Genomic DNA, 24,759 nt, shown 5'->3' with positions numbered 1-24,759 from the left:
TGGCTACCTGTCTTGTAAAAACAAAGGTTACATCTCAGAGACAAGCAAACAAACATACAAAACCAATCTCAATAATAGCTAACATTTGCTGAGCACTTACTATGTACCTAGCACTATTCTAAGCACTTTAGAGGTACTATGTCATTTAATTCTTACAACAAACTTAAGCAAAAGACATTAATATTACCTCAATTTTTTGGAAGTTGAAACAGATTTAGAGCTTCTGTAGTTTGCCCAAAATGCCCTCAGTAGGGACCAAAGATGCCAGAGAAGTAAAATGACTCCACCCACCTTCTTCCCAAACACTGACTCCAGACTGAGAGTTAATCACTGTACCCTGCTGCCTTCCTCAAAAACAAAACAAAATGATGCAAACCACAAATAATACTTCTCATATTCAATTCAACAGATATTTATTGACTGCCTACCATGTGCCAGCGTCTAAGCAAGGTACTAAGAATATACTGATTAGTTGAGTCAGAGGTAATAAATCTATAGTGAACAGTAAAATGAATAAAGAGGTAAGTTTCCCAGGCTCAGTTCCAATCATAATTACCCGTGAACTGTATAAGTGATTGGGAGGGAGGAACTGGGAGAAGAGGAGCATTCTGTGAAGTCTGTCTTAAGAACTTTAATATAGCAGCACTTTAAAAGTGTATAATAATTTTGCAGCCAGAAGCCAGATATTCTCAGACATTATTCCTGTGAATTATGGTTATGGTAAAATTTTAAAGCTTATTGGCTTAGCCTCATTACGATATTAAAGTGGTTAATAAGCTAACTATTTTTTTAATAACATTTCATTCCGCTGTGTAGCAACAGCAGTAACAGACACAAGGAAAGGGACTCATGTCAGCTTCATTTATCATTCTTCTGAGTGGCATGGCTCCTTCACCTTAAAACACAGGCCCACTTGGTTTCCTACTGCACTCTACTACTATTCCATGATGCATAGTTGTAGGGAGATTCCTGACCAACCCCTTCATTCCTAGGTAAAGTGTGTTTCTCCCAGAATTCTTCAGCCCTGCCCAGCTGAGGCAGTGTGTAAGGAGGAGCAGAGAGTGTCCAGCCTCTAGTGTCAGTAAACTTGGAGTTGAATTCAGCTCTGCTTCCTCTTTAATAGCTGTGTGACTTGCAGCAAGTTGCTGAATCTCTCTTTTATTTTTTAAATCTTTACAAAATGTTTCAGCTGAGCGAAAATGTGTAGGGAATCATGCAATGATTACCCATAGGCTTACTTCTCAGCTTAAAAGTAAAAAAGAAGCCCTGACTGCTGTGGTTCAGTGAGCAGAGTGTCGTCCTGCAGACTGAGCGTTTGCCAGTTAGATTCCCCATCAGGACACTGGTCTGGGTTGCAGGCCAGGCTCCTGCTTGAGGACTTACTAGAGGCACTGATTGATGTCTTTCTTGCACTTTGATGTTTCTCTCACTCTCTTTTTCCTTCCCTTCCTCTGTCTCTAAAAATAAATAAATAAAATCTTAAATGAAAAAAATAACAAAAGGGAAATGGATTATAAGTGCCCTGTGCATTCCATCTGACTCCACTTTTTTCCACCAGAAAAGAATCATTTTGAATTTAGTGTTTATCATTCCTGCCCATATCCTTAAACATTTCCTACATATGTATTTATGTCTAAGAAATATGCTCTATTGTTTGGAATGTTTTGAAAAAGTACATAAAATATATTATCCTGTGGATATCCTGTTACTTTTTTTTTTCATTCAACTTTCTGCTTGGAAGATTTCTTTATCATATAACCTCTTTGAGTCTTAATTTCTTCATCTATCAAATGAGCAGAGTAACATATGGTATGAAGTTGGTGTGAAGAACAAGTAAAATAATATAGAGGCTGCAAGTGGCAAAGTATTTGGCACATTGCAGATATTAAGAAAATGCCATTTCCTTTTTGTCCCTCACGGAACAGAGTTCTACATCTGATGACTCGGAGGAGCAGCCACTTGGCTGGCCCAGCTGTAGTGTCCACATTGCGACTGGCCACTGCTAACCACTCCCATTGGCATCAAAACGGCCTCACACAGACAGGCAGGCCGATTACAAGCATTGGCATCTAATGTTTCCTGAGAGGACCCAGCCTAAGTACGCTGCCTTACATAGTTACAGCTACAATTTCTTTCCGGTTCTTCAAAGTCAGAGTCAGTTTTATGGAAATTGTGGCTACCCTGCAAGTGCATTTTGTCTATGGAACACCGAAAATTCTGTGTTGATCATCCCTGATGAAGACAGCATGAACACACAAACAAAGAGCCGTGTAATTTAATGTACTCCGCTTCTATTTTTCTTCAATCTCTTTTCTCCACACTCTTGCGTACAATTCTCTATTTTTGTTATTTTTGTATTTAATTGCTTTTGCTAAAGCAAACATATTGCAGAATTGCCAATTACCTTATAAATATTCAAATCATGCATTGCTTCAATTGAGATGGTTTTAGTTTTTCTGGAGCTGCAACAAATTTCAATCTTTCATACTATAAAAATGTGGTAGTTTAGAAATCTTTGAATAATTTATTGTAGTTTTAGGTTTCTTACAACATTTTGCCTAATGTTGGCTAGAAAGATGTCTACACAGTGTCAAAACACGTGGTACTGCAGTCATTTCAGAAATGCTGTCATTTTAATGAGAAGGAAAAGGGAGAGAAATTTAAACTGATTTTTGAGTTTTATACAGAGTAAACAACTGATTTATTAATAAAATATTTTGCTTTCCTCCAGACTGTTATGTAAATGTAGTCACAATCGTAGAGATCACATTTGCTTGCAGTCAACAGCATTAAAAAAAAGAAATTATTACAATCTCAATGTAATAAAATCTGTTGAATCACGCACCAACATTAAATGCTTGGAGGGGGAATGGAGCCTGTATTCCAAAGGTCTGTTATTTTCCTATTGAATTTGACTTCCAAATAAAAGCAAGTACCTAGCCTTCAGTGTGAAATATAGAGGATGGCAGTTGTGTGTAAATCTAATTAATAACCTATCTGAAAATCCTACTCACACACTGATTAAAGGGAATTACTAGATCTCTGCATTATGCATGTAAGCAGAGGAGGTAATTATTAGAAAGATAATGGTTAAAGCCCCAGTTGGTAGCAGTTTTCTTGAAAACAAGCTCACCTCCAAGTATATTAGCAATGATTTGCAAAATATCTTTATAATAATAAAGAATTATTATCACAAATTATTATCACAAAGCTTTTAGTTGTGCTTAATTGTTTTCCCTTTTATAATTACAACATAGTATCCTCTTGCTAAGGGGATGTTAAAAATGTGTCCTATTTATATCAGACTTTATTCTTCATAGGTAGTAAGAACTATCTACAAATTATACCACACATTATCAAAATATTTATTTGAACTAAGTATTTTTTATTCTAATTAAATTTATTTGGGTGATGCTGGTTAATAATGATAGATAGGTTTCAAGTGTACATTTCTATGACACATGATTTGTATATTGCACTGTGTGCCCACCACCAGAAGTCAAATCATCTTCTGAACTAAATATTTTTAACTGAAAAATTTAGTGAGCACTGGTTGACTTGCTTTAAGACTTCACGTAGCCAATGGAACAGAATTCTTTTCAATCGCTGGACAGCTTTCCTCACACCCCCTGGTCTCCCATGCTCCGTTTCACCAAAATAACTGATTGCCTTAGAGGAGTTCAAAGGGATCAGGATTAGTGTGTGATGGCTATCTCAGATAAGTTTAAATAAGTAGTTATATGAAAGTGAGACCAGTGATTTTGGATGGATTTTGGTAATAGGCAACACTAAATTATCCTAGTTTTCTAAGAAATGAACACCTTCTTAGTACACTTATTAGTACTGTTGATAGTCAAGAGATAACTAAATTTTCCATGGGTTATACAAGCACTCTTTGCTTTGTACAGGATAGTAAAAATAACCATGCAAACTGAAATGTGCAAAGCTGTCTTAATAGTCAACAGAGAAATTACAATTGTTCTGTGACCTTTAAAATCTTTTGTCAAAACATTAATATTACCGTTGTGTTACTGGTAACATAATGTTAATCTTACTGTTGGTTATACATGTATAAGGAAACTTAAAAAGCAGTAAGACTAACACTTATTTAGTATGCTATAAACTTAAAACATTAGACATTCTGAGAAGGAAGGTGTTGTATTTTTTGTACTTTAATGTGAAGATTGTTGCTGGTGTTTCCTCCCCTGGGACATCTGCATCCTTTTGGCCACTACGGCACCCACTTCTGTGAATAAACTGCCTTTACTAAGGTCTTCTTTCTGCATTTGCAGTCTCCAACTGCAGTGCTGTCAACTTTCCCAGCTTCAACCAATTTCTGCTATAACTTCATTCAAATTAAGGTCAAAATTCACTTACAGTGCCTTTTGTTTCTTTGGTGCATTTTCACCTTTCTTGGTGAATTCCCTTTCAGTTATTTGGTTTTGTAAAATGCCTACATGGCTTATCACTGGGGGACAAGGAGGTAACACAACTCTAGGCTTTACAGTCTACACATGAAATGAATAGCAGATGCACGATGACCAATACAGTGGCAAATTTTGAAAAAAAAATGACATGATTAGTCACTGACTATGATGTGAATCTGTTATTTACTTAGTGATTTGCAGACTGAAGAGGTAGCAGTGAAGTTTGGACTTTCTGGAATTCCTCACAGGTAATATACTATGGTCACTGCAATTTGAACCATGTTGTAGGGGGATTGGTGTTTTAACTAAACCATGGTAACTGGAATTTGTGTGTGTTACAACTGTGAAAAGCAAGGACTGCCTGCATTGGACTTCTTAAAACAATCATGGGGGCATAGTTTAAAACTGTAATGACTGGTATTACAATATGAGAACCAATATACATTTATTTTTGTGTATAAACAAAGCTTGTGTCTTAATTTTAAATCATAAAAAAATTTTTTTCCAATGTAGAAGATTTTTTAAAAAGCTAATCTGATCGCCAGTCACTCCAGATGGCTCAGCTGGTTGGAGTGTCATCGCATAAACCAAAAGGCTGCGGGTTCCATTCCCTGTCAGAGTGTGTACAGGAGACAACCAATTGGTGTTTGTCTCACATTAATGTTCTCTCTTGCACTTTCCTTCATTTCTCTATAAAATCAATAAACATATCCTCAAGTGAGAATTAAAAATAGGAAGGAAGGAAGGAAGGAAAGAAGGAAGGAAGGAAATTGATCAAATTCACAATTGAAATATTTTGGATGACATACAAACTAATTTTCCCAGGATCATATTAGAGGAATACACTATTACTTCTAATCAGATTTATTGTACATTAACACAAATAGACACAAACACACAGTCTCTTATTTGTATATTTTGTTTAATGTTGTATATAAAATAATGACATCGAACTCATAGGATAAGCTTTCAGATGCAGGAGTAAAAACACTTATATGTGGAATTTGCATACAGAACTATAACATTATACACATAGAGAGTCAGCTCTGCTACAATGCTTGTTTGAGAATATGAATTTGTTCCATTAGGGAACAATTTGAGCATAATACAAATTTTTCATTTGCTTATGCATGATTTCATATGAGAGAAATACTACATGACTGCAGAAAACTGCACCCAGATGAACCAAGTTGATTGTGAATGTACAAAATGCACATATGCACATACCTCAGACATCTACCCACTGCATTATTTACCACACGTCATGAGCTACATTCATCCACACCTAGTGGTACAGCTTTCTGTCATCTTGCAGATAACTCCCTACCATTTCACAATAGCTCACAAGCCACAGTCCTTCTCATGTTCATTTCCACAAGCCAACTTCAAGTCCCTTTCAAGATAAAATGCCATAATGTTTACAGTATTGTATATTTATTAACCACTTAATATTAGGAAAACTGTATTACCTTTTTTATTAGGTTGCTATCTCTTTTTTTTTAATGTCACTGGCAATGATGTGCAGCAACTTCATAAGGCCTATGGTTTAATCGTGTATTAATTAGTGATTTTTAATTGTGTACATGTATAGCCATGGCCAGGTAGCTCAATTGGTTAGAGTGTTGTCCCAATACACCAAGGTTGTGGGTTTGATCTCCGGTCAAGGCACATACAAGTGCCAACCAATGAATGCATAAATGGGTGGAATAACAGATCAATATTCTCTCTCTCTCCCTCCCTCTCTCTCTCTTTCTCTTCAAAATCAATAAACAAAAAAAATTAAAAACAAGTTAACATTAAAAACCATATCACTTTCTATAGATGCTTACAGACTATAACTGGAATATTTATAACTTTTTATCTCTCAAGATAGTTTACAAAATATAACTATTTAAAGTCTGTGTGGTTGGATCCATTGTGTAATGTTGCTTTTCAAGACTTTAAACATCTTCTGAATCATAAAGCCAATTTGACAAATGGTCAGAAAGATGACCGCCCATTCTGACCTCTAAAAACAGACCCAAACCGTAGATCTCATTTGCCTGCCCTGTCAGTGAAACCTGCAGTTGGTAAGGAGAAATTTTAGCTTCTACAGTATAGAGTGAGGTTCATCCTACCTAGCCTTGAATTGTCCAAGCCAGCTATTCTCAAAGTTCTCTGTCTTAAATGAGATTTGGCATCACCTGGGAGGCTTGTTAGTTTGCACATTGTTGAGTTTCTGATTAAGTCTATGGTAAGGCCCAAGAATTTGCATCTCCAAGTTCCCAGGTGATGCCAGGACTAATGTACCCATGAGGCACAGGAGGCATAGTGCCTATGGTGCACTTTTCTTTCAGTGGCCCATGAAAATGGTTTGATTTTCACTTCTCCTAGACAACCCAGAAGAAAATAATTAACACAATAATAATGGATTCAGCCTGGACTATACTCATCTTTACATCAATGCAGACTAAAAATATTGATTCTAATTTCTCTTTTTAATGAAGGAAGAGGCACATGAACCTGAAAGTGCCCCTGGCCCCCGGAAATGATGCTGTGGCCCCGGGTGCTCTGTTGTTGCTGGCAGGAAGTGCACGTAGAAAACCAGGACTCCAGAGTTACTGATCTTTTAGGACTTGTTAGGGTTCTGCTCTTTATTCTGAGCTGTTCTGCTTTTGCACTGTTTCTATTCAGAAGAAGTAAAATTTTAGGCCCCCTCTACAACACGAAGAGAGTCAGAGGAACAACATGCTAATTTAAGTTCTTGAGGGGATGTGGGGCTCAAGAAATGGTCATAAATATGAATATGATGTGGTCATTCTATTCCTTACTCAGATGTAAGTTGTATGTCCATGATTACAAAAGGACCAGTTTAAAAATTCACCCAGTGAGGATCTGGACTACCCGACAATACCTCAGTAATGCTGTATATTGGCACAAAACTGTAGCGTCCAGAAAGTCCTTTGTCATTTCAGGTCCAGTGTTTCCTCACAAGCACCTGTTCAGTAGGTGTTGCAATATTGTTATATTTGGTAGCAATAAGAAAGAACAAAAACATCTCCACCCCATAACTAAACCACTGGATAAACAGCACTGAAACAAATAGCCCTTTATTAACTCTAGTTCAATGCCAGTGCTCTCCTCCTTTCAAAATCACCATGGTAAGAACTACGAAAACTCAAAGGTGAAATGAATGCATTGGTACTGCACCATAACACTTAAGCATTCTCAGTACTCTTTCCCACTTGTTATAATCACTGATGAAAAGGAGATTCTCATTAAAATGAATAAAACTTTTAGTGTATTTAGAAGGAAACCGGTATTTTTAAGGTTTCTGACTCACATTTTCAAATTGTACTTTAGCTTCAAGACTTTTCCGATTCACACAGAAAAGGAGGTACAATGTAGTGAGACTGGTTCTATTACTTAGTATAAGAAGACTAAGTAACTCTGAAGTTACATTTAGCAATAATTGGAATCTGGGGTAACAAACACAAAACATAGTCTTGAGTTAGTAGCAGTGTGACAAGGCCAACTGTGGGACAGGAGAGAAGAAGCAGAAGAGATAGGGAACCTGGGCCACGGGCCACTTGCTTTTGAACTCTGCTCCCTGGCTCCTCCCATCCAGTGCACCAGCTACAGAATATTCCCTGTCTGGCCAGGGGAATCTCCCCCCTATAGCAGAAGAGACAGACAGTGAGGCCAGAGAAAAAAATAACAGAGCCTGTAAACATTATTAAATTTTGCTTCTTAAATTTGATGCCTTGAGGGAAAGCCCTAACCAGCTCATCCAAGTTATAGCCCTGAGAGACTTCTTTAAGACTAAAGAGACTTACTATTTCTGTTTTTTACCTTGTAGTCATGAAGCACTGATATAGCCCAGCCTCAATGTCAGATGACTTGAGAAGAAATGCATCCAAGGCAGGATCATAAGTTTTACCCTTAATGCCAGTGTGTGGGAGTGGCTGCCTGGAATGCTGTGTTGAGAAGGATTCTGAAGCCGCAAACAGAATCAGAGGACAGAGTTATGACCGGCTGGCAATGTCTGTTTGGGGCATAAGAATAGAGACAGGCACCAAAGACACACGTATTTATTATTCTTTTTCTCAAAGTTCTCCTGTAATTAATGCCTTACTGTTGGTTACCAGGACTTCCACTGTGCACACCATGCCTTCCTTTTAGTGACGAGGACCCATGTGTGCCAGCCTTTGTATCCCTTTCTTTTTCTTTAAAAAAAATGCAAAGCACTTTAACTTATTTGTATATTTACAGTGTTTCCTCAATTTTTGTTTCTTTTCATTTTAAAGAAGAGGGTGAAAACCTAGAGTCTATTTAAATATATTTCAACTTCATGTTATGAACATTTGATATAAATTAGAAAAAGAGATCCAGTAGTCAATCCCTCATTTGCAGTTTCACTTTCCATGGTTTCAGTTACCCATGGTTGACAGTGGTTCAAAAATATTAAATGGAAAATTCCAGGAATAAACAATTCATAAGTTTTAAATTGTGCACAGATCTGAGCAGCATGATGAAATCTCCTGTCGTCAGCTCCATTCTACGCAGGATGTGAATCATCCCTTTGTCCAGCATCTCCACACTGTACACACTCACTACCTGTTCATCACTTAGCAGCCATCTCTTATCAGATTGACTGTCATGGTATCACAGTACTTAGGTTCACGTCAACCTCACTTTACTTAATAATGGCTCTAAATTGCCAGAGTGGTAATGCTGGTATTCAGAATATGCCAAAGAAGAGCCACAAGGTGCTTCCTTTAAGTGAAAAGGTGAGTATAGTACAATAACATATTTCGAGACAGACTAAATTCACATATTTTTTACTTCAGTATATTATTATAATTTTTATTTTATTAGTTATTATTGTTAGTCTCTTACTGTGCCTTATTTATAAATTAAACTTTATATTAAGTATATCTGTATAGGAAAATTAGTTGACCCTTGAATAATAAGGGAAATGAAGAGCGCCAACCCCCATGCAGTAAAAAATCCACATCTAACTTTTGACTCTGTAGTCAATACTTCACACTCATGAATTCAACCAACCACGGATTAAAAATAGTGTTTGTATTTATTGAAAAAAAATCCATGTTTGAGTGACTCTGTGCAGTTCCATCTTGTGTTGTTCAAGGGTCATCTGCCGAGGCTTGGGTACTATCCACTGGATGCTGTGGAATGCATCCCCTGCAGATGGAGGGGAACTGCTATAGTGGAAAAAAGGAAAACAGGAAGCCAAGAGGGAAATCAAAGTTCAGAGAAATAGAATTTGAAGAGAGGAGAGAAATGCACAGTGTATGCGGCAGAGGAAAAACAAAGAGTGTATGTGGACATGAGCTAGGAAGGAAAGAGGAAAAAAGAATAAAGTCATGGCGCAGGGCGGGGAGAGAAAGGTCCCATAGTTTTTGAAAAGAACAACTATTCTACTAAAAATGAGCAAAGAGAGTGATAGGCAGAAAGAAATCTCAACTTAATCTTACAAATGTCAGTTGAAGTAATCTTTGAGCTGTCTCAGCGGCAGCCCAGGATTTTTGTTGAATATGCAATTACATGCTGATTGAAGAATCTAACAAGTTGTATAGCCAATTTCTCCTAACAATTTGCTTTGGGGCATCCTTAGCTTCCATTAAGGCTGATAGTTTGCTTACTGAATCAAAATGGTGACATCTCATAATATTCTCATATACAAATTCCCTAAATTCAATAGAAGTAAAGGCAAATTTGCTGTCAGAGGCTCTAGAATCTAGTAAGACCCATGGTATAAATAATCAGTTCGGGGCTGTCATTGTTATGGCAAGCCTTTAAAATGGAACTTGTTGCACCAAGGTCATGGTGATTAGTTTTAGTACTCAAAATAATCATGTAACATCAATATGCAATTTTGAACAAAAGTTTCTGAGTCACTTTCTGTAAAAATACTGGTGATTTGGGAGAGTAATTTTTAATTTCTGGGCTTGTGCTAGACTTCTACATGGTCTTTTGTTTTCTGATTCTTCTCTGAAAACCACAAGCCAGTTTAAAACATTAAAAGCCATACCCACCTATTTAACATTCAAATAATATATGAGTGTATAAAATGAAAACTGAGTATTTCTTTAAAAAGAAGGAATTTTTCTTATTTCCCAGGAGAAACTACTGTTAAGAGTGTGGTGGATATCTTTCTAGACTATTTAAAAAGCCACATATAAACATGTATAGGTAAACACCTCTCCAAACCCTTCCAGGCCCCTCCTGTTCACTCACAGTGTTCCTGCCACACTCACTGCTCTCATTCCCCCTTCTCCCATGTGGAAGGCACATTCCAGCCTCAGGGCCTTTGCACTTCCTATTGCCTCTGCCTGGAATTTTTTTTCCCAGTTAGGTTCATAGCTTGCCTGTTCACCTCATTCAGGTCTTTACTCAAATATCACTTTCTCAGTGAGTCTTTCTCTGATAATCCTATGCAACATTTTGTCCCCTGTCCAACGTTCTCTACCCTCCTTTCTGTATATTTCACCTATTAACACACTATGGTTTTGAATAATTTTATTTCCTTCTTCCATTCAAGGAGGACATAAAGAAGCCCATAGATGCATCGAAAAATGTCCAACATCACTAGCCTTTAGAGAGATGCAAATCAAAACTACCATGAGATAGCACGTCATACCAGTCAGGATGGCCATCATTAATAAATCAAGAAACAACAAGTGCTGGAGAGGTTGTGGAGAAAAGGGAACCCTAGTGCACTGTTGGTAGGAATGCAGACCGGTGCAGCCACTGTGGAAAACAGTATGGAATTTCCTCAGAAAACTAAAGATAGATCTGCCTTTCAATCCAGGGATACTACTTCTGGGACTAAACCCTAAGAATCCTGAATCACCAATTCAAAAGAACCTATGCAGCTCAATGTTCATAGCAGCACAATTTACAATAGCCAAGTGCTGGGAACAGCCCAGGTGCCCATCAGTAAATGAGTGGATCAAAAACCATGATATATTTACACAATGGAATTCTATGCAGCAGAAAGAAAGAAGTAACTTCCACCCTTTGCAATAGCATGGATGGATCTGGAGAGCATTATGCTAAGTGAAATAAGCCAGACAGTGAAAGACAAATGCCATATGATCTCACCTATAAGTGGAACCTAATCAACAAAATAAAAAAAATGAGCCAACTATAACCAGAAACTTGGGAATAAAAAACAAACTGACAGTGACCAGAGGAGAGCAGGAAGGGGGATGACTGGGAAAGAAAGGGAAGGGGCAAGCAAAGGAACAGGAATAGAGGACCCATGGGCACAGACAATGGAGAGCATTGACTTTGGGAGTAGGGAGGATGGGGTGGGGAGAACAGTGGGGGAAAAGGTGGGACAACTGTAACTGAACAATAATAAAAATAATAATAAAATAAATAAACTAGGTATGAACACTTAGTGAGAAGTTCTATTGGTGCAAACATAACAACATCCTTTATGGTATCTCAACTAGTACTAATTTTTAAAGCATGACTTTGGAGCCAGATAACCTCAGGATTAAAACCCTACTTCTGGCATGTAACCTTGGTCTTAGGTCTGACTGTCCAATAGGGTCCAAATAGGCAATTGTGGCTATTTAAATGTGTATTTACATAAACTAAAAATTTAAATTTTTAAAATAAAATTTGAATAAATAAAATTTAAAGTTTAGTTTTCCATTTGCCGTTGCCAAGCTTCAGAGCTCAATAACTAATTAACTAGCTCAGTAACCACTGGCTGGTGGTTACCAAACTGGACGTGACACAACATTTGCTTAAGCATTTAGCCCAGCATTGTCAAACAGCACTTTCTACAATAAAGGGAATGTTCTATCTGTTTAATAAACAAATTTTACTCATCATACAGTGCATGGATGACATTTGTAATGCATATAGCAATCCATTAAACTTACCATAGAAACCAGTACTTAACTCATGGGCTTGTCTGAGGGTTAAACAAGATAATACACACAGAGACTTCTGGTCAAGATGGTGGTGTAGGTAAACACAGCTCACCTCCTTGCACAACTACATCAAAATTACAACTAAACTACAGAACAACCATCATTCAGAACTGTTACAAATCGAGCTGAATGGAAGCCCTAGAACTACAGCATTAAAGAAGAAACCACATTAAGAAAGGTAGGAGGGTCGGAGATGCAGAACAGGTTGGTCCCACACCCACATGTTGGCAGGTAAAAATCAGAAGGGATATATGAGAAGCAAAGGGTCCCAGCCACACACCAGGCCTCCCAGCCGAGGGTTCTAATGCCAGGAAGATAAGTCCTCAAAACTTCTGGCTGTAAAAACCAGAGGGGATTAAGGCTGTGGAAGACAGAAAATATTAGAATCCCTTTTAAAGTGTCTGTACACAGATTTCCTTGGACTCACTCCCTCTGAGCTCTAGCATGGGGGCAGCAGATTGAAAGGCATAAGAGACATACAGGAAGGAACTGGATTGTCCAGCATCAGGGTGAGAGTTCAGGGACAGCTTTCTCCCAGGCAGAAGTGCTAGCAGATTCCACTGTTCCGTTTCTGAGCCCTCCCCCACACCGAGTCACAGAGCTAGCAACCAGATGCCATATCTGGGATGCCATCAACCTGGCTCACACTGTTTGCCCCACTCTGGTAACTTCCTGAGGCCCTGCCCTACCCAATTTTAGGGCCAACCCAGCCTGTTTCCATGGCTTTTCCATATGAATGGGTTGTCTTCGCCCATGCTTCATATTTTTCTCAATTCTCTCAAACAAGCAGCATCTGGCCTCAGTGACCCCATACCTCTCTATGTAAGTTGCCCTGGGCCCAGCACTGGCAGCAGCTGGCCTTGGTTCACAGCTTGGCCTCTCCTGGGCACCTCTAAGCACAGTACAAGTAGCAGCCATCTGCAGATCGCTTTGTAGTTTATACTGTGTGACAACAAATGGAATTCAGTTGGTAACTGACCTTGGACATGCCACCAGCAATCAAGCTTTAACTACAAAAGGAGGGTATACACAGCCCTCACAGAGGGCATACCTCAAGTACCCAGCTTGGGTCACAGGGGAGGCTGTGCCACTGGACCCTACAAGGACACCTACTACATTAGGCTTTGCTACCAATACAGGGAGACATAGCTGCTTTAGCTAATACATAGAAACAAACACAGGGAGGCTGCCAAAATGAGGAGACAGAGAACCATGGTCCAAATGAAAGAATAGATCAGAACTCCAGAAAAAGAACTAAACAAAAGGGAGATAAGCAATCAATCAGATGCATTGTTCAAAGCACTGGTTATAAGGATGCTTGAGGAACTTAGTAAGGACCTCAGCAGCATAGAAAAGATCCAGTCAGAAATGAAGGGTACACTAACTGAAATAAAGAATGATTTACAAGGAATCAACAGAAGAGTGGATGAAGCCAAGAATCAAATAAGTGATTTGGAATATAAGCAAGCAAAAAAAAAAAAAATCAGAACAACAAGAAGAAAAAAACAATTAAAAAAGTGAGAACAGTGTAAGGAGCCTCTGGAACAACTTCAAGCTTACTGACATTCACATTATGAGGGTTCCAGAAGGAGAAGAGAGAGAAAGCAAGAAATTGGAAACCTATTTGAAAAAATAATGAAAGAAATATTTCCTAACTTGATGATGGAAACAGACATACAAGTCCAGGAAGCACAGGAAGTCCCAAACAAGATGAACTCAAGGAATTCCACACCAAGACACATCATAATTAAAATCCCAAAGGTTAAAGATAAAGAAAATCTTACAAGTAGCGACAGAAAAGCAGTTATTTACCTACAAGGGAGTTCTCATAAGACTGTCAGCTGATATCTAAAAAGAAACTAAGCAGGCTAGAAGGGACTGGCAAGAACTAGTCAAGGTAATAAGGAAGGACCTACAACAAGATTACTCTACCCAGAAAAATTATTATTTAGAATGGATGGACAGATAAAGAGCTTCCCAGACAAGAAAGAGCTAAAGGAATTAATCACTGCCAAATCAGTATTATATGAAATGTTAAAGGATATTCTTTAAGAAGAAGGAGAAGATAAAAAATATGAACAATAGAATGGCAATAAATACATATCAACAATTGATTAAAAAAACAAAATAAACAAGAGAAACAGAATCATAGATGCGGAGAATGTTTAGATGGTTGCCAGATAGGAGGGGCTAATGGGGATTGGTGAAGAAAGATGAGGGATTAAGAACTACATATTTGTGGTTACAGAATAGTCATGGGGTTGTAAAGTACAGCATACAGAATACAGCAGCCTAAAAACTTATACTCATGATCTATGGGCATGGACAATGGTGTGGGGACTGCCTGAGGGAGTGGGGGGCTGGTTTGAGGAGGGCAAAGGGGGAAAAACTGTGACAACTGTAACTATTGTTGCATCAGCAATAAAACATAAATTTTAAAAAAGACATACTATTATAACTGGGAATACATTGTAAATAAAGTCATTATATAGACTGAAAAAAGGATATACACACAAAATCCTAGTAAATACACTGCCGGACACAGAGTTGGTGCTCAATGAATGGTAGCTGTAGTAATGAAAACAACAACAGAAGCAGCAACATAAATGTTATATCATATCCCTGATAGATACTTCTGGCGATATCGTTACACAGGTCTCTTTGCCACAGCTGTTGGGACTGCCACGCCTGGACAATGATCACCCAGCTGTTGCTGATGAGAGCTATGTGTCATTGAGCTGAGAGGCTCCTTGTTATGAACAATCCTCAGCGTTGCTAGGAATCAGCTAGCAGACTTCCATCTTGCAAGCGTGGTCGTGCATGTCTCAGGTTGAAAACACTATTCTAAGACATTTTGTCTTTATCTTCTGAATATGATATGATTTTTTTTTCTGGTGAGTTGGAATGGCATGCTTTGTCAACCTACTGTATTCACAGAATCTGATTTTGTTTTCCTTGCATCTGCAGACAAGATGTAGCTCAATCCTCTGTAGGATTTCTATCAGCCTTAGCTAATATCCAGCCATACTATTGCCTCTCTATATCATGTCAAATATCTAGTTTGATTCATGTTGTAATGGAATTGTTCAGGTATTATGTAATCTAATCTACAGAATACACTAGTGATTTGGGGGATTGGTTTCATAATCTCTAGAATAGATGTTCTACTCCTTAACTGAATGGGGAAACTATTGATCAGCAATCAAACATAATCCATTTCCTTCCACTTTTCCCCATTTTCACTCTGCATCTCTGTATCCCAAGCTGCCATTATCTATTGTTCTCCTGTAGTCAATTTCCCACACTGCTTACGATACCCAATGGCTATAGATACACTTAGAAAAGAATACAAATGCCTATCTATGGTCTTTATTCTCTTCATAGAATTTAATTTTATCTGTAATAATTTATTCAATCCCCTGTTTATTTTCTATCTGTACCCCCTCCCAAGCACAACAAACTACTTATTGAACATGGTCTTCTCAGCTCCTGGAAAAGTGCCTCACACAGATTAGAGGTTTCAAGGACGTCAGGGCTATCTTCAGGCAGTATGTGAAGAGCCGGCTGCAGACTACTAAATTATAACCTAGCCCCATGTTTACTACAGCCTAGTGTCTTTCTCTAAGAGCCCAATGTACTTAAAGGGATTATTAACTTTGTTCTGTTTGTGCTATGGCTCCTCTGGGGGATCTGGTGAGTCCTAGGGACTCCTTTTCCAAATAATGTTTGAATTTACAAATTTTTTTTAAAAATTACCAAGTAAGCCAGGGATTCTAATATACAGTTATCAAAATACTTTATAACTTAAAATGTGTGATTTAGTAATAGATATGTTTCTTTATTATTGTGTCAAAGAACAAGAGCTTGTGGAGCGTCTAAAATAACTTATTTTGAGGGTAGAAACATTCATAGCAATATTTTAGATGTTGGTAACAACCATAATGAGATATGAAAATATCTGTGGTTTCTGTTGGTGACAAAGTTGCAGGTAGTGTTAATATCTGTGGGCCTTGTTGCCTGTATTCTGAATTGAAGAAACTGCTGAATTTCAATCAGAGGTTAATAAAAGTATGGATATAATTGTTTTTTTTCTTTTCAAATTTATAGGCTCTCTGAAACCTGTATACAGATCTTTGCTGGTCTTTAGCCCCAGAAGAAAGGGTTGGAACTACACTGTGAGAGAGACCATGCGTTTAGGAATGAATCCTGGCTTTAAGCTTTTTCTCAACCATCGTACTCACCATGAACAGGATCTGTGGCCTCAGATGAGATCCTACACCTTTTGTTAGCCACTGGTATTACCTTCCTTTCTTTCTTTTTCTTCCTCCCTCCCTCCCTCTCTCTCTCTCTCTCTCTCTCTTCCTTTTTCTTTCTCTTTCTTTCTGTATTTAAAAATATTGAAAAAACACGATAAACTAAGTTTGCATATTTTTCATTTAAAAAATATGCAAAGCAAGAAGTGAAAATCAACCCCTTTCCCACCTATTCTACCTCCCAAAGATAATCACTTTTAAGAATTTCGTGAATATCATGCCTGATTTTTAATGTGTGTGTGTGTGTCAAACATATATATTCACAGGAATGAAATGATACTGAACAAATTTGTTTGATCCTCTTTTTTTCACATAATACTACATTTTAGACCTTTTTTCAGGTGACATTTTATTTTTAAATGACTGATATTTCATTGTATGAATGTAATACATCTATTGACATTTTTGTAGTAAGCTCTTGTTCTTTTTGAATTTTTTTTATTGTATGGTTTTTCCATTACCATTCAGTCCCCCTAAACCATGCCCCCCATGATCACCACACTGTTGTCTATGTCCATCAGTCCATTTTCTTTTTTGCTCAATCCCTCTACCCCCTCCCTTCCCCCCACACTTAGCTATCATCCTGCTCTCCATCTATGAGCCTGTGTCTATTTTGCTTGTTAGTTCAGTTTGTTCATTAGATTCCACATATGAGCAAAATCATATGGTATTTGTCTTTCTCTGACTGGCTTATTTCATGTAGTAGAATGTTCTCCAGGTCTATCTATACTGTCAAAGAGGGTAAATTTTTTCTTTTTTTATGGCTGAGTAGTATTCTATTGTGTAAATGTTTTACAGTTATTTTACCCACTTATCTACTGAGGCACACATGGGGTGCTTCCACATCTTGGTGATGATAAATAATGCTGCAATGAACATAGGGGTACTTATGTCCTTTTGAATTAGTGGTGTTTTAAGTTCCTTCAGATATATTACCAGAAGTGGGATTGCTGGGTCAAAAAGGAAGACCCATTTTTAATTTTTTAAGGTATCTCCATACTGCTTTCTATACTGGCTGCAGCAATCTGCATTCCCACCAACAGGGCAAAAGTGTTCCTTTTTCACTATGTCCTTGCCAGCACTTGTTGTTTGTTGATTTATTGATGGTAGCCATTCTGACGGGTTTAAGATGATATTTTATTGTGGTTTTAATTTGCATTTCTCTGATGATTTGTGATGTTGAACATCTTTTCATATATCTATTGGCCATCTGTATGTCCTCTTTGGAGAAGTGTCTATTCAGGTCCTTTGCCCATTTTTTAATTGGGTTGTTTGTTTTTTTTGGCATTCAGTTTTGTAAATTTTGCATATTAATCCCTTATCCGTTGCATTTGCAAATATGTTCTCCCATTCTGTGGGTTGTCTTTTTATTTGGCTGATATTTTCCTTTGCTGTGCAAAGGAAATTTAATGTAGTCCCATTTGTTTATTTTTTCTTTTGTTCCCCTTGCCTGGTGAGATATATCTGATAAAATATTGCTACAAGCTATGTTTGAGATTTTTCTACCTATATTTTCTTCTGGGATTTTTATATTTTCATGTCTAACATTTAAGTCTTTAATCCATTTTGAGTTTATTCTTCTGTGTGGTATAACAAGATGGTCTACTTTAATTTTTCTGCACATATCTGTCCAATTTTCCCAACATCATTGATTGAAATAAAATATCTTTAGCCCATTGTATGTGTTTACTTCCTCTGTCAAATATTAATTCACTATAAAAGTGTGGGTTTATTTCTGGGTTCTCCATTCTGTTCCATTGATCTATGTGTCCGTTTTTATGCCAGTACCAGGTTGTTTTGATTTCTATGGCCTTATTATATACTGGTAGTTTGATACTAGGTAATGTGATACCTGCAACTTTGTTCTTTCTCAGGATCACTATTGCTATATGGGGCCTTGTGTGGTTCCATAAGAATTTTTGAAATATTTGTTCTAGTTCTGTGAAATATGTCATTGGAATTCTGTTCAGAATTACATTGAATCTATAGATTGCTTTGAGTAGTATGGACATTTTAATGATGTTGATTCTTCCTATCCATGAACACGCTATGTGCTTCCACTTATTTGTATCTTCTTCAGTTTCTTTCTTCAGTATCTTTTAATTTCCTGAGTTCAAGTCATTTACATCTTTGGTGAAGTTTATTCCAAAGTATTTTTTTCAAAGCAATTGTAAGTGAGATTGTTTTCTTAATTTCTCTTTCTGTTAGTTCATTAGTGGCATATAAAAATGCAACTGATTTCTGGATATTAATTTTGTATCCTGCTATTTTGCTGAATTTCTTCATCAGTTCTAGTAGTTCCTTGGTGGAATCTTTGGAGTTCTCTATGTACAGTATCATTCCATCTGCAAATAAAGACAGTTTCACTTCTTCCTTTCCAATTTGGATGCCTTTTGTTTCTTCTTGTCTGATTGCTGTGGCTAGGACTTCTAGTACAATGTTAAGTAAAAGAGGTAAAAGCAGACATCCCTGTCTTGTTCCCGATATTAAGGGGAGTGCTTATAGTTTTTTCCCATTGAGTATGATGCTGGCAGAAGGTTTGTCATATATGGCTTTTGTTATATTTAGGTATGCTCCCTCTATTCCCACTGTGCTGAGAGTTTTTATCACAAGTGGGTGTTGGATTTTATCAAACACTTTTTATGAATCTATTGATATGACCATGTGGTTTTTATCCTTCATTTTGTTTATGTGGTAAATCACATTTATTGATTTGTGAATGTTGTACCAGCCTTGCATTCCTAGAATAAATCCCACTTGATCATGGTATATGATCTTTTGGATGCATTGCTGTATTCAGTTTGCTAGTATTTTATTGAGGATTTTAGCATCTATGTTCATCAGGGATATTAGTCTATAATTTTTTGTGTGTTTTTATCTGGTTTGGGAAATAGGATAATGCTGGCTTCATAAAATGAGCTTGGGAGCCTTCTTTCCTCTTGAATTTTTGAAATAGTATGAGAAAGACAGGTGTTAGTTCTCAGAATGTTTGGTAAAATTCACCTGTAAAGCTATCTGTGGTCCAGGGTTCTTGTTTGTTGATTGCTGCTTTAATTTCACTAGGTATAATCTGTCTATTCAGATTCTCTGATTCTTCCTGATTTAGTTTTGGAAGGTTGTTTATTTCTCAGAATTTATCCATTTCATACAGGTTGTCCATTTTATTGTCATATAATTGTTCATAATATTTTTTTACAATCTTTTTTATTTTTTGATGTCAGTTGTTATTTCTCTTCTTTCATTTATGATTTTATTTATTTGGGTCCTTTCTCTTTTTTCTTGATGAGTGTGGTTAAAATTGAGTGTGGTCTTATTTATCTTTTAAAAGAACAAGCTCTTGGATTCATTGATATTTTGTATCATTTTTTAGACTCTATGTCATTTATTTCTGCCCTGATCTTTATTATTTCCTTCCTTCTACTGGAGTGAGCTCTTTTATTTGCCACTACAAATAATACTACAGTGAACACCCTGTACACAAGTTTACATATTCTTGCTAGTGCTGTATAAAATAGGGCCTAGATGTCAAATTATCAGGTGAAGGAATATGCTTATTTTAAATACTGATTTTAATAAATGTATATTTAATTTAATTTTTATCAATTTAAAGGGTGAAACTGTTAGCTTGCTGCTCTAGCTTGTTTACTTTTCCTTGAACAGTAGTGAAGTTAGGCCTCTCTTCACAGCTTTATTGGCCGTCATACTGCTTCTGAATCCATAATCTATCTTCATTAGCTTGTCTCTGAATTCATAACCTTCACTAGAATTTTACACTGGGTATTTTTTTACATATTAATTAGTTCAATTTTATGTGAAAAATATAAAAGATAACTTTTATTAAAATGTTTTAAGTATTGGTGCTGCAAATGATTTTCCCCGGTCTTTGCTTATCTAGCTAGCTCTAGACTAATTTATCTCTCTCTATCCATCTATCCATCATCTATCTCTTTATGGACAGGTGGTCTCAATTATCTAAAGAAAGCGGGTGCAAGAAGTCTACTTTAAGTGACTTTACCTTAAAAACAGACCGAAATGTTATAGTAAATATTTTAAGTTGATTTAGTTTTTATCTTTAAAATAAAATAGAAGAAAATAAGTTGATTTTATCTTATAGTAAATTTAATTTTAAAAATCAGATAATTCTTAAAACATGCAAACATAATTATTTTATTTTCATACTGGGTATGGTGTAAGTCAAATTTGTATTCTAGTACTTTAAAAAGCTTTTCACAATATTGGTGCTTTCCCAATATGATTATAAAGATGACCGATTTTGCAAAAAATATTAAAGGAATTTGTGTGTGTGTGTGTGTGTGTGCGCGCGCGCGCACGCGTGCCTGAGAACTTCTATAGTAGTTGTTAACTGGATCTTTATTTGTCAGTCACTTTACTTGTTACTAAAACAATTCTGTAATCAACTTCACAAAATCTGAAACATTTATAGATTGGTAATTTCAGTTAACAGTTGATTTATATTGAATATGAATTATTAACTTATTGTCTACAAAATCAGATAACCATTAATTCATTGATACAATGGGTGGAAATAAATATAGTACTAATCATGGAAGGAATAGAGATACTCATATTTATTAGTGGGCATTTTCTGTATTATGGCAACTTTGGCTTCTGCTGACTGAAGGGACTTGGCAAATGAATACTCTGGGAACTAGGACCCCTAAGTGCAAATCTGTTTTTTTATAACCTTTCCCCATTGTGGCTTCTGGATTCCCTGTTCTGTTTCATTTTGCCCAACTGATGGTAATATTTTCTCCAATGTTATTTTTTGTTCTACCTTTTACAATTAGATATTTACTCAATCTGAAATATATCTGTGATACTGTTAGATGATTTTTGTCTTTTTATCCAAAGAGTAATTAACTTTCTCTCCATATTTTTAGGTAAAATTTTTGATGTAAAATTTGGATTTTATAGACGAGAAAAGTCTAAATAATTGTGAACCTGACATATAGCTGTCAACTTTTAGTTGATCCAAGCAAGGACTTAAAAACCTGCACACTGCCATTGATTATGTTCATCATTTCATGTGAATGGCACCAAAAAGTAGAATTTCAAAATTGAAATAGCTTTACTAAACCTTTCCTACTTAACTTTCACAATGGATGGCTAAGAATTTTGGTCACAGAGTAGAATCAGTATAGGACCGGTACTTGGAATCAACTGCTTTAAATAATAAGTGGACTCTTTGATGTTACTTCAATGCGCAAACACTAATTCTTCACTAGGAGGCCATTTTAACCTTTGCATCTCAAAGCAGGCAGACCCCCACCCAGAAGTGAGACGTGTTCTCATATATAATAGTGACAATACTCTATTTTTCACATTGTAAAGATTGTGAAGCTCTGAGCATGACCACATTACCAGAAGAAATGAAAAGCTGAAATGGATGGGACTCACGGGGAATCACGTAGAAGGCACTTTCAATAGAAAGCACCTGATACTCAGCACAGTTCACAAAACCTGATTATGAAAAATTGGTTGTGTTGAATGAGGTTAGTCTCACCACTGTCTGATGCAATGAGGAGGTCATTAGCAATCTCTAGTTGCTCAAATAAAATAAACGGGTAAAACATTGAAAGAAGAATCAGGTACTGTTAGCATTTATTGTCGAGCATTCTATTGTTGAATGATAAGTAGATAAAAATTTATTTGGTGTTTATGTTTCTAATTCTCTCTATACATTTATATAAATTATTTTGCCCCATAATCACGATGATTACATTCATGCAATAATAAAATTTGAATGTCATTTGATGTGTTCCTTTGTTTATTCATAAGTCTGGCCATGTAAGCCACTTATTTACATAGTAGTTCTGAATAGCACTTGTAAAGCTATCATTTTACTCATCTAGAATTCTCTGTTTTCCAAATAAAAACAAATTTCCTCAGGCATCACTTTGGGATTGTTGCCTTTGAAATCTAATAATAAACTAGCTGCCTCAACATCTGTGGAGCTCAGTTCATTCTATCACCTTCCAGAATTATAATTCTCCATTTTGAGTTTTAGAAATGTAGTAATGGAGAAAAATGGCTCCGAGAAAAGAGACAACTGATCAAAGGATTTGTGGTGCTCCAAAATGAATTTTATGTCTTTGTTCCTCTTCTCAGTCTGAACAGGTGTTGTGTTTTGCAGAATAGTTATGTTTTAAAACGTTGCCTATAAGGTGAATTTCTATATAGCAAAGTGTAGTAGCTTACTGACATCTCTAAAATTAAAGGTATGTTTTTTCAAGGGAAAATATTGATCTCTTCATATTAAACTCATACATGCATCACAAATGCATTTTAAAAGCAAAACCTAAATGTTCTAAATAAAACATGAGGACTAACTCTAAGAATAAATTACAGAATGAAAACACAAAGGAGCATGGGTTATTTTTGCATTTGGAACAAGAAGCCTGAAGATTTGAAAGAAATATAACAATGCTGTGCTGAACAGAACATGCCAGGGGCAGAGCTGCACAACTGTCTTATGAAAGACATTTTTCATTTTTAACCAGAGTGTGCCTGAGTGTACAAGACGACAATGTGATCAAGTAAAGAGTGAATAATTCAGCTCATCAACAGGTTGTTTCATGTTAAATTGAATAGTGACAAACCATTACTTTGGATATCCCCCCTTGAATATTTGTCTAAACAAATACTTTTCAAGGAAGAAAGCAGCTAAACTCCAGTAAAATAAGCCCTGAACTTGGTCTCTGAGAACCTGGATTCTGTGCCTGGCTTTGTCTCTCTAGACAAATTACTTTCTGAATCTCCATTTCCTTATCTGAAAATGGAGGGCATGATTGCCTCAAAGTGTTGTGAGGGTCAGATTAGAAAATTGATGCCCAAGTACCTGGCAAATAACATACACTCAACACAGGGCCCCAGGATGGCTTGGCCGTTTGGCTTTTATGTTGCTCTGTGTATTTGATGAAATTTTCCATAGTTTGGCTCTATAATAAGCTAATAGTTTACATATGACATACAAGGAGAACCACAATATATACAGAAACTCAGCCTTCCCAGAGAGAGCCGAGGTGTGTCCTGAGACCAACAGGAAAGCTTGTATATCACTAGTTTAGATTCAGCTATCAGATAATTTTCAAGCATTCACTAATTCATTTAATAAAACATTTATTTAATGTCGACCATGTGCCACATGCTTGCTGGAGCTGACTGTGCAGGTCTTTGTCTCCTCTTGCCCTTATAATCCAGTTGAGAAGATAGATGATATGCAGCAAATGCTAGAGCAGAGCGTGGAACAAAGAGCAGGAGGAAGAAATTTGTATCATACTGAAAAGTGTCACATAGAGGGTAATGTTTAATAAACGCTTTTGGTAAAGACAAAAAATAGATAAAAGTCAGCTATCACAAATCATCAGTCTATCCCTTTATGTATATGCACATGCATGTATGTACAGGCACTGTATATTTGTGTATTTTTCCACTTTTCTAATGTATTTTATTTTACATTGGATAATATAGAAAGTCTCTCTTGAAGCTTGGCATTCACTGATTTAACTCCCTCGTGAACGTGGATATTTGGAACACAAAAGACAGTAAAGCAGCTAATGGAATCCTTTCTTTGAAATACTATTTTGATGTGACTAACCCTGATGTTTGGTTAAATAATGCAGTTCTGTGTTGACTGTAATAACTAATTTATACAGTTTAGATGGCTGCTTTTCAATGTAAAGGAAAACTTTAAAAAGAAAACCAGCCACGGTGTATACTCTATATATGATCTCTAGTCCTATATTTTGTATTACTTGACATTCAGAAAAATTTCCTGGTTCCTCAGATCCTAATTACCTGGAATTTGATTCTCTAAAGGGTGTGAGATTTCTAAGCTTATCTGCTTTTATACAAATTTACCTGCTAAGGAGATTTCATAAAAAGCAATTTAACTCTAGGTCTCTTAAGGATATATAAAATGAAAGAAAGGTATTAGGTTTTCAGTTTTTTTTCCCTCCATCAGCCTCCCCCATCTGGTTTTCCACTTCACCCACGGAGATTGGGAAGGCAGTGTTCTACAGAAATGATTCCACTGGACCATTGCAT

The sequence above is a fragment of the Phyllostomus discolor genome, chromosome 2, assembly GCF_004126475.2.
Source record: "Phyllostomus discolor isolate MPI-MPIP mPhyDis1 chromosome 2, mPhyDis1.pri.v3, whole genome shotgun sequence".
Taxonomy (NCBI): domain Eukaryota; kingdom Metazoa; phylum Chordata; class Mammalia; order Chiroptera; family Phyllostomidae; genus Phyllostomus; species Phyllostomus discolor.
The sequence above is the reverse complement of the archived record's forward strand: the minus strand, read 5'-3'. Positions refer to the sequence as shown.